The sequence below is a fragment of the Acinonyx jubatus genome, chromosome A2 (genome assembly GCF_027475565.1).
Source record: "Acinonyx jubatus isolate Ajub_Pintada_27869175 chromosome A2, VMU_Ajub_asm_v1.0, whole genome shotgun sequence".
Lineage (NCBI taxonomy): Eukaryota > Metazoa > Chordata > Mammalia > Carnivora > Felidae > Acinonyx > Acinonyx jubatus.
The window spans coordinates 42,421,986-42,434,082 of record NC_069383.1 but is presented as its reverse complement, the minus strand read 5'-3'; the positions used below and the strand labels follow the sequence as shown (position 1 = coordinate 42,434,082).

Below are 12,097 nucleotides of genomic sequence, written 5' to 3'. Positions count from 1 at the left end.
TAAAATCAGTTGAAATTAAGCTTGACATGAAAGTAAGAATTTGGCATTATTTAAAACTTGCTTTAGTTCAGCTAGTAGTCATCAACGTTTTGAAATTTTCTGAAAATATGCCATTTTGTCTATTTTCTTGCAAGTGGTGCTAGCTAACTATCAAAAAGTCATCACTGGATTCAGTTCTCTTTCCCATTCGTTACTACCCAATGACGTATTGGTATCATTCCTTAGTGGGCTTTCTCAGAGTAGAAAAATGGCCACTGGAGATCTCAAGCCTTCATCTTTAAGACCTATGACTTCCACATATCGGATGTCATTGAAAGATTCTGATTATCCTTGCTTGGCTCTGATGCCTACCCTGGACCAATCATTATGTCCATGAAGATGTAACACTCTCATTGGCCCATCTTGGTCACTTGTTGATGGGGATGCGGGGGAGGCTACCCCCCAGCTGTCAGGCTGTGACTGACAGCTCTGGATTTGGACAGAGGTGATTTTCTCCAAGGAGTTTTTGACAGATGTGTGTATTCCCTTTCTTACTTTTAAACTTCTTTAAATTAATAAATGTAAATGTAGACTTGACCCTATTTAAGACTGTGAAGTAAGAAGTTTTATTTTCTCACTTTCTTATCTCCCCTTTACTGTATCCTTCTTCCTCCTTTCTCCCAGACCTACCCACCACTGTCCAGTGACCTAATGTTCTTTCTAACCTGTTTCCTATCAAAGCCTACTTTCAGTTAGCAGGAGTTGAAAACAAGCTGAAAAATCTAATTAAGACCTGGGATTCAAATTACCACCTTCCTTAAAGTTGGTTTGTTTTCAATTGAGGATAGTCAGAAAGGAGTAAGACAAGAATTATCAGGAGAGTGGGGACATCTGAGCACCTCCCCTTCTATTAGAAATTCATTTTCCCCCTTCTTTTTATTATTTTTTTAAGTTTATTTATTTAGTTTGAGAGAGAAAGAGACAGTGGGAGTGAGGGAGGGGCAGAGAGAGTTGGAGAGACAGAAAATCCCCAGCAGGCTCCAAACACTCAGCGCGGAGCCCAACGCAGGGTTCAAACTCATGAAACCATGAGATCATGACCTTAGCCAAAACCAAGAGTCAGATGACTGAGCCACCCAGGAGCCCCCATTTTTTCTTTAGATTACTAGTCATATCTTTTGTGAAAAGGATGTAAGAGCTGCCTGGGACCCAGGATCTCAAACCCTTGAATTCTGTCCATTCAGCTAGATCCTCAGAGAAAATACACATGTAGAAGTGTATTTTCTAGTCAATACATCCTCTCTATTACCATGACACTATCGTACAACAAAGTAAAAGTGGTTAAGAACTTAGGCTCTGGAGTCAGACCAACCTGTGCTCAAACGTAGCTCTATCACTTATTACCTATATGATCTTGGGCACATAAATGAACCTCTGGGAGTGTTAGTACCTTTGAATATAGCATAGGGATAGTAATTTCTACTTCATGGGGTACTGTGAGTATTAAAAGAGATAAAGCGTACAGACTGCTTAGTTCAGTGACTGGCACATAGCAAGCCCTCAATAAATGAGAGTCATTTAATAATGATGATGGTGATGACGATGATGATGATGAAGATGAAGAAGAGGGAAGAGGAAGGAGGAACACAAGAAGAAGAAAGAGGGGAAAGAGGAGAGGAAAAGGAAGGGGAAGGGAAAATAGGAAGAAAAGACAAAGGAGAAGGAAGAGGGCATCATCTTCTGACTTGAAAGGCCAAATCACATGGAAACCTCCTTTTAACTTGGCTACAGGTCCTAGGGCCTAAAATAGTAGTCTTCAAAAATGGTTGTTCTTATAGCTCCAAAATGATTTTTTTTTAACTGTGAAATCCCTCATGCATTTTTAAGTTGACATCTAAAGCTTTCATTGTGAGTTTAGTTACAAAAAGATATTATTCCTGGAATTTTACAAATAGTGGCATTTTCAAATAAAACCTTTATGTCACTTTTAGCTACCCAGTGGTTAAAGTCATTCACTTATCACTATCACAGAATAATCCCCCCAAAAGCCTATACCAAGACATCAAATAATTAATTACACTCATGTTTCCTTCTCTTGGAAGCAGCTTGTTTAATCTACCAGATTCAAAAAGGGAAATTGAAAATGTGTTAACTTCAATACACAATTGTCAGTGTATTGAGAGAGAGAGAGAGAGAGAGAGAGCATAAGCGTGAACAGGGGAGGGGCAGATACAGAGGGAGACAGGGAATCCCAAGCAGACTCCACGCTGTCAGCACAGAGCCAGACATGGAGCTCGATCTCATGAACCGAGCTTAATCTCATGATCCGTGAGATCATGACCTGAGCTGAAACCAAGAGTCAGTGGTTCAACAGACTGAGCCCCCAGGTGCCCCAAATGATATGGGGTTTTTTTTCGAAGTTGCTTACTCACAAATTCTTCAAACTTGTATATGAAGACCTAATTTGTGAGTGATATTCAAGTTATGGATTTCATATTCACTATCACATTATTAAATTTCTTCTTAAAGGTACTTGGTGCCATATCTTCAAGAGGAAATATACTCATTTGTGAAACAGGAAACAGACAAAATGAACCATGAAATGCACTGTTGCTGTGGTTAACCACATTAGCCACTGGGTGGCTCTACTATTCCACTCCATTCGCTATCTCTGACCATGGAAGTTTCCTATAAAACCAAAGATGAAGAGTAAGGCTTTATTTACAGAATGCTTAACTAGGAACTGATGCAGCATTTACATTCTCGACATTTTATTTAGAAACAGTTATGCTCGTGTATGCAGTATTTGCTTGAGTTCTTTGATAACTGGGCAGTTGATTTGCCAAGGAAAGGAGGGAGAAAGCCTAATTTTTTTCCCCTTAACATTGCATCATTTCCTGTTCCAATTTTTAATCAGAACTCAAAACCTTCATTTGTGACATCTTAGCTACTTTCATAACTATTGTTTTCAATGTCCTATAATAAAATAATTCAAGTAAAAACAAGAAAAGTTACCACTGGATAGGAATTTAGTATCTACTTTTGGAAAGGTAGAAAGCTACATTGCTGCTAGCTTCCACCTCTAGGAGATGTCACTGTGTTCTGTTAAGGGCTAGTGAATAGAAGAAGACAGAAATCACAAAGATGTAGAATTAGTCTCTGATTAAGGGATCCATAAGGCTAAATCTCCCTGGAATCACAGATCCACACCTTGGATCTAATCACAATTTTGAAACTTGACCTCAATTTTTGTTTCTAGTTGCCATTACATTTGCATTTCATGCATTTATGATAAGCTTTTCCTCCATCCTGCCTTTTTTTAGTCTAATTTTTCAACCCCAAACTTATCACTTTCTTGTTCTCGGTTCATTTTCAATCTCCTGTCCCTTCTTTACCTTTTTTTTTTTTTTTTTTTTTTTTTTTTTGCTGTCCCTATTCATTTTCTAGGTTGAGTATATACTTTTTGAATGAAAGTCATTGTTTTAAAAATTCTTCTTTGGCTCTGAATCATTCCTTCAGAGGAAAGGAATTCTAGAAATCTAATATAAATGGTTCAGAGTTTCAGATGCCCCTAAACGTGAATACAATTAAATGAATACTCGAGCTAGTAATCATGTTATTTAACAAATCAGTTGTATGACTGATTTACTAATTTGCTTGGGGAAACTAATGAATGTTGGAATCAGATTTTTATTTTATTTTATTTTTTTATTATATGAAATTTATTGTCAAATTAGTTTCCATACAACACCCAGTGCTCATCAAAAAAGATGCCCTCTTCAATGCCCATCACCTATGGGAATCAGATTTTTTAAAAACATTTGCATTCAAACAGCAGTGAAACTAGAAAAAGAACACATTTAAAAAAATTTTTTAACGTGTTTATTTTTTATTTTTGAGAGACAGAGAAAGACAGAACATGAGCAGCATGGGGCAGAGACAGAGGGAGACACAGAGTCCGAAGCAGGCTCCAGGCTCTGAGCTGTCAGCACAGAGCCTGAGTGGGGCTCGAACCCACAAACACTGAGATCATGACCTGAGCCAAAGTCGGATACTTAACCGACTGAGCCACCCAGGTGCCCCAAAAGAGAACATATTTTTGATTCTACACACTATAAATAGAGTTTCTAAAAACATAATTTGGTGTAGATGACAGGACTCCAAGGGAGAAAGTAGAAATTAAATAACAAGGTCACCTTATCAGGAGAAAAAAATACAGCCATAACTTAGAGAATACATCATTTTAAGCATATTCAAATAGACAAGGAAGAAGTAATGTAGGATCTTGGATCCTATGTTTGGGAATGATTTAATATCGTGTAATTCACAGAGTTCTCTGCAGAAAGGGAAAGGAGCAAGGAACCTGATTGTTGATCAGGGAGAGAGAGTGAATCAGTTACCATCCTACCCAGAGAAGGTAAATCTACACGAAACTCTGGAAGCCCAGTCATACCATATATCTATCTTAAGGGTGGGTCAAATCCCTATGCTGGCTGTCACATATGTCAATAGTACTATCTCCCCAGTCACAAGCAAGCATATTTCTATAGCGTGGGAGCCAAATGGCAGCAACCACACCCACGCCAGAGCCTTCATTATTTCCCGTCTTCTGAGATTAGACTTATGTTTTTTTTGAATGCAACTCTGCAGTGGCTGGATCTCATAGCACACCAGTTTACATATAAATTACAACTCTTGAATGGGGCTAAATCTATAATGCTCTTCATCCATAAATAGACTTGTGTTAACAAAGTTTGAGATCAAAAATGTATTTAAATGTTCCTAAATGTCTAATGTGTTTGTGCAAATACTCAATTTCCTTTTGCTTAAACTTGAATTATTCTTTCTTTCCTTTTATGTGAATAGTGAGGTACGTCCAGAATATAAAACTATTATGAGGAATCATAGAATGAACTTCCAGGTGCCCATTATACAGCCAAGTCAAATTTTAACATTTTCCTTATTTGCCTGAGCACTTTCCTTAGAATTTTTTTACACAATTAAAATATTTCAGATGCAGATGAAATCCCTGGCACCACCTCCCCCAATCCCACTGTCCATCATCCTTCCCTTCAAGTAACCACTACCATGAATTTGGTGTTTATCATCCCATGCGTGTTTTTATAGCTTGAGAATATATGTATGCATTTCTAAACAAAATATACATAAACAAACATTTTAACCTTTTATAAAAAGTAGCACCATATTGCATATCGCCTTCTGCAATTTGCTTTTTTTACTTAACATTGTATTTTTAAGATTTATCCATTTTGAGAATGTTACTGAGCCATAAAAAAGAATGAAATCTTGCCATTTGCAACAACACGGATGGATCTAAAGGGTATAATGCTAAGTGAAAGAAGGCAAAGAAAACAAATACCATATGATTTCATTCATACCTGGAATTTAAGAAACAAAACAAGCAAGCGAAGAAAAAAAGACAAACTTAAAAACAAACTCTTAACTACAGAGAACAAACTGATGGTAACAGAGGGGACATGGGTGGGGGGATGAGTGAAATAGGTGAAGAGGATTAAGAGTACACTTGCCATGATGAACACTGAGTAATGTACAGAATTGCTGAATCACTATATTGTACACCTGAAACTAATGTAACACTATATGTTAATTATGCTGGAATTAAAAATAGATAGGCGATAGATAGATAAATGATTTACCCATTTTTGCTGCATTCACCATCAATCTTCATTTGTTTTAATTTAGACCTGGAGCTCAGTTTTCTCTGATTTTGTTTTCACTGGGCTATTTGGCCATACAGAAGTTTACTATTTAGTGGAGAGAATGAGAGATTGCAAACGATTTTTGAAACAGCAATGATTTCAATCCTATCTGCTTACCATGGAAAAATGGATTAAGAAAAATAGTCTGTTTTCAGACTTTCTCATATAGTTTCTAAAGATGACCTGGGCTATTCAAGTAATTAATACCCCCAAAGTTTTTCGATATGTTATGAACACCAGTAAGCCATCACTGAGCTGCTGGGCTGCAAAATAAAGTAGAGAGGTCTTGTCCTAGGAGTTAGTGGTCTTACAGTCTTGTCCTGACTCGACTAACTTTGGCAATTTATCTAACTCCTCTGGTGTCTCATTCTTCTCATCTATAAAATGAATCTGTTGGATCACGTCCTCTTGCTAATTTCAACGATCTCTGAAAGAGTTAAATAAAAATTATGAAGACTTAACATTTATTTTAAATCATATGCTTTCATAGAATTTTGTTTTCTGTCTGAAATAAAATTTTATTATACCACTTTGAGAAGGAAACTGCATAATGTATGAATACCCATTTTTTAGGACATAGAGTATATTTAGCTATTTAAATTAGTATGTAGGTGTATAGTTATAGCTTTGCCTTCCTTGCACACCTTGTTCACGTCTATAATCTATTTAGTCCTTCTGAGTCCTTGATGATAGGACCCCAATTATTGACATTGCTCTTGTGGAGAAATAGGATTCACTTCCACGATCCATTTCCTGATGCAAATCCAGGAGCACATTGTCAGCAAATTGTAAGGACTGCAGATGGGAATGTATGGTATCAGAGTCACCTGCGGATTATTTGGCAGTTTCAGTTACTATTCCTGGACCCTTCAAACACAAGAGTAAGGCTCTTTTATTAAAGCTGCAACCTGCAGAATCCTCCTTCAATTCTTTATTAGAAAAATAGAATAAGTCATTTTAGAGGGTTTTTGAATTCCTAATTGCAGATATAAATAGCTATCAGGCTGGAAAATACCTGAGCATAATCAAAAATACAATCTCACAACACTGGAAGCTTTATAATAACACAAAAGTGCCCCTCCTTCTATTGCCCTCATCCTCCCACTTTTACCAACTTCTGTCCACAATTTCAAGAGAGATATTAGAAAATCCTTTTAAATCACCCAGGTGCCTGGGTGGCTCTGTTGGTTGAGCATCTGACTCTTTATTTCGGCTCAGGTCATAATCCCAGGGGCATGGGATTGAGCCTTGTAGCCAACTCTACGCTGAATGGAGCCTATTCAAGATTCTCTCTCTCTCTCTCTCTCTCTTTCCCTCTGCCCCTCTCCCCAGCTTGCACACACTCTCTCTCTAAAATAAATAAAATGAAAAAAAAATTAAACCACCACTTACCTTGAAGTAAATTTAAAAGTGTGATCAAGGATAGAGACGACATAGGTGTTAAAGTGTGAAAACAAATATTGATGATTGCCCAAGTATCTAATAACTTGTTCACCAATACTCTATTTAAAAAATATAAACTTTCGGGGCGCCTGGGTGGCTCAGTCGGTTGAGCATCTGACTTCGGCTCAGGTCATGATCTGGCAGTTCACAGATTCAAACCCCACATCGGGCTCACTGCTGTCAGTGCAGAGCCTGCTTTGGATCCTCTGTCCCCTTCCCTCTGCCCCTGCCTGCTTGCTCTCGCTCTCTCTCTCTCTCTCTCTCAAAATAAACATTGAAAAATTTTTAAATATAAATTTTCGTGACTAATGGATTATTATCATGACATAGGCCTTTGAGCAGCCTGTTTCCCACTCCTTTTTAGCATAATTTTAGCATTATCCCTAATTTATTGCTATGGGGAATTACCTTATTTTGCCTTGTTTCACACACACACACAAAAACCATCTTATATTGTGGAAAACCATCCTCCTCATGTAACATTGTAGTCCATGGTTTCCCAAGATTTTTGCACTCAGACACCAATTATATTATCTCTTGGGGATATGATAAGATTATGTTAAAAGTCACGTTAAAGCTGTGGATTTCCTTTACTGCCCTACATAGCAGCCTTACTTCCATAGAATTCACAAATTATATTTAAGGAATTAGGAACTTCCTTTCTAGTTTTATTCTCATTAAATCTTCTGGGACATTTGTTCATTAAAGAGAATTGGTTCAATAAACTATGTTCATTAAGTGTGTAGGGCATGCTACCAGTCAAATGCCAGGGCTCTGAGTGGGTAGGATTTCATGGTCAAGTACAGCTCTCTTTATATTCACAATCACTTTCTCATGTCCCCCTCACTCCCACCGTCTTGCACCACTGTTATTCACTCTTACTCCTGCTAATAACTCCACTTAGATTCTCTCATCCCACCTCCTTTCCCATAACCCCTTCCCCCCACTGTTTCACGTTTCCCACTTACATTTAGCTGTATCTGCTCTGATCTGTGGGCTTCTTTTGCCTTAAATCCTAGGCAGGCGAACAGAGGCAACACCATCAACCTGTCCAAAAAGCAGTGCAATGGCGGAGGGTATATAAGCAGGTGGTAGCAAGAGCATCCAAGTGAATATGGGCCAGGCCTGGGGACCTGCTGGGCTGGCCCACTCACGGGCATTCCCGAGAAGGCAACATAAAGCAGGAGGCATCACCGTTACTGTGGGGTGTGAGAGCAGGAAGGAGGAGGCAGCAAGGGGGGAAGAATTCTCAAACAAAAAGTAGAAAGCCATGATTATAATCCCCGTCAGATCTAGTGTCGTGTCCAATGAGTTGGGGGGAGGACCAAAGTCAGTGTGGTAGAACCGAGTTTACCTTGTGCTTTGGCTTTAGCAGTACGTGGGCCCATGCAAGTACCAGCAGCTGAGCTGATTGCGGCCAACACAGGCAGAAATCAAGAGTGTCAGAGAAAATGTGATGGCAGAAGAGGCCACCATGGGAGTGGTTGAGGCATGGGTTAGGAAGCAGACAGCAAAACTGGCACAGGCTGCTGGTCTGATCAGGCACCAGGAATGACAGAGAGGCTGGCACTGGTAAGTGGAAGCTGTTAGGCAGGACAGACCAGCTCGGCCAGTACCACAACTGAGGCCACGTTGGGCTTTGATCAAGGAGATTGAGGCACATACGAGAAAGTAGAAGAGACCTAATAGGTAAGCCAAGGTAGTGAGTGGTCAGGAGGAACAGACACAGGGCAGGCCAGATGGCTGTTACTATGGGTCCAATTTTCCAGCTGTGATCAAATAACCCAATTAAAATGTAAGTCAATTTAGGCCAAGGTCAATTTGAATTCTATGCTTTGCTGGTGATATAGGATCATTAATTGTATCAATACTGCCCATGCTAAACCCATTCTGAAATGGGAGCAGTTGTATCCCTTATTATTGGTCTGGATGTGTTCAGCAAAAGGAAATGATGAAGGCAAAACCATGTAACTATTTTTAAAACTGATGCTCATTAATAAGGTCTAGGGAATCTTGAGGAGATTTAACTTGACAATGTTGAGATTCATATAACTTTATGTTGAGAATTCATTTTCCAGGAATAATTTATTTCAATTAGTCACATTTTTATCTTCTACTGGAGTGTAAATTTAATCTAGCATGAATATCTACCACTTGAGTACTAACATAATCTTTTTCTTTACACACAAAAATAAAATAACGTGTATGTATGCGTACATGTATGTGTCAAGACTAAAAATTAAACATAGGTTGAAGTCGTGACTAAGAACAAATGATTGGCAAATTCACAGTTAGAACTTAAAATTCCATTGTGAAGTTGACTAACTTCTTGTGCAAGTAAGATTGCCAGCATATAGGGGTGCCTGGGTGGCTCAGTCAGTTAAGTGTCTGACTCTTGATTTTGGCTCAGTTCATGATCTCATGGTGCGTGAGTTTGAGTCTTGTGTGGGGCTCTGCACTGTCAGTGGGATTCTCTCTCTCTCTCTCTCTCTCTCCGCCCTGCTCTCTCTCTCAAAAATAAATAAATAAACTTAAAAAAAAAGATTGCCAACATATGAAAAAAGTAATCTTGTCTCAATTGTAGCTACAGATTGCAAATCTTGCATCAGTTCAAATTTTTGCCAACAGATGCCAATGACTTTACCGAAAGCAGAAGATATTTAGAATGGAAATGGAAGTGTAATCACAACCCTGGTTGATTAACATGCTCATTGTGCTTCATTATTATGATACTAACAAACATTCAGCTTTTGAGTGGATCAGTGATACATTCAACATATCACAGGAGCATAATTTTTTAAATGATTTGTCCAGAGTTTCTATCAATCCATCCTAGAAACAGAGCCAAGTGTTAGAGTTATTGCCGCCTGAGTTACAACAGCTGCCCTGGGAATCTTGCCCAAACAGCAAGTTAACTGCTATTCACGGTACTATCTGGTCTTTCCCACCCCCAAACATACACAAAAGATTTTTGTCATTCTTGGCATCGGGCAGTAGAAGTAGCAAGACATGCCAGTAGAACTCTAAAGGCAGAATGTCCTTCCACCTGTTTTATGCTGTAAGACAGACTTCCAAGTGCGAGGCGGTGTGGAGGGCTGTTTCCTTGAATGGCAGCTGAATGCACCAGCAGGATCCCTGGCAGCAATGCCCAGGCACTGAAGCTGGGCATTCAGGAGAACTAAATGGAGAAAAGAAACTTGAGCAAACCACTTCCTGGAACACTGAGAACCTAAATGGGAAATTAAGAAGTACCAGATTCTCTGTACTCTCATACCAGCCAAGGTCAGATTTCTAAGCTCCTATCTATTCTAATCTTCCCCCCCAAAAAGTGCTATGACAATTTGTGAAGGTAATAAAAGTTATCTTTTTTTTTCCTTTTAGAAAATAGTGTTGCTTACTGCTTTGTTATGCTCTTACTTGAGAATTTTTCCCGCATCCCAAACAACTTTGTACCACAAAAGACTTTGACCTAGGGAGACAAGTGGCTTCTTCTACATCTCAAAGGGACAGCTCCTTAGGTAAAAGGCGTTGGATAGTCCAGTTTGCTTGTTGAACATTCTCCCAAGATAATCACATTAACAGAAAGCTGGGGGCGAAAGTCTGGCCTCTGCCTGCTCATCAGACAAAAATCTTACCACTCAGCAGGACACCTACACAGGGAGAATTTGGGGCAGGAATAGCTGCCACAGTTGAGTACTCATTAGCAGTCATGAGGATAAATTGATAGCAAAAGACCTAGAACTCACAGGCTTGTGTTAATTTGGTGCTATCTGCCTGCCATCCGAAACACTATTTTCAAACTTAGAAGCCTAGCAGTTTCAGAAAGTAATAACCACAGTCCCAGGGAACAGGGAAAAATTCCTCCAGCTACTTTCAGTTTTTCAGGAAGCTTGAAAGTAATTGTTTACTTAAAATAAAACCTCAGGGATGACTTTTAGTTAGGGGAAAAAAAAATCTTGATTCCTTGATTTCCTTTTGGGAAGGTAAATTCATTGTGCTTGCAAAAATCTTTCAAAGCAGGGATTGTGCAGGGGAAATCATATTAAAAGGGGTTTTCAGTGGGGAAGAGTTTAGCAAACACTGTCCGACAGAAAACTGTTTTAGGGAGGTAACTTTTCAAATTGTTTCCATAAACATTTCACCAACAGTGGCTTACTTCCCATTCTGCTGTGCATCTAATTCAATCAAAGTACTGAAGACTTACAAAGCTTGTTGGAGGAGTGGCTGTGGGAAATTCCAGAGCTGCCACCGCCTGTGGAGACTTCCTTTGCTGAGTGTCTCAGATCTCAGACACTCAGATCCAGATCCCACGGCCTTACTTGCCAGAGCTGCAAAGAAATGATAGAAATTCTGTAGAAGTAGACCTTGCTGCAGCCAGGGAGCCTTCTCACAAAGTTAGGGATTCTTCAAAGAGGTTTTACCAAAGCAGAGGCACAGCATGCATACCGACTTCGGCAGATTCAAGAAATGTAGGCAACGACGTTTCTTATTTGCTCTCCTCTCATTTCATCAGCAAGAACAAAATCAGTTGTTTTCAATTGGCACAAAAGTGTATTTATTCATTAACTCATCAGGCGGTGCTCACGTACCTATCATGTGCCGGGCTCTGTGCTAAGTGCTGGGGATACAAAGATGAATGAGACTCATGGTGCCACAAGCAGGGTTGTCAAAAACCGACCTCATTCTGGGTTGCTTGGACAGGCCAGCTGGGACCTGGGCTTCTCATTTCGCACAGAAGGGATTGCACCCAAATTTCTCACGGGACCGGTTTCTGCTTTCCATAAAACCAAGGTCTTCAGGTGCTGGATAACTGATTCTCCTAGTATCTAGTTAGACCTAGTATCTAACCGCAAACTGGATGATATCCAGGAAGTTCGATTATTCCCCCCCATCTAGGTCATTCCCACTCTTGCCCTAAATGCAGCAAGGGGACA

The 12,097-nt window shown here is 39.4% G+C and overlaps 1 long non-coding RNA gene across 1 annotated transcript; it reads right to left on the bottom strand.

The window, feature by feature from the left end:
* Window positions 1–3,918: 3,918 nt before the first annotated feature.
* Window positions 3,919–11,678, bottom strand: LOC113604105 (uncharacterized). Its single transcript, XR_003425939.2, has 4 exons — window positions 11,610–11,678; window positions 11,368–11,491; window positions 8,132–8,210; window positions 3,919–5,765 (listed from the first exon to the last, which is right to left on the bottom strand). It is a non-coding gene; the product is annotated as an uncharacterized LOC113604105 (long non-coding RNA).
* Between the last annotated feature and the right edge of the window lie 419 nt (window positions 11,679–12,097).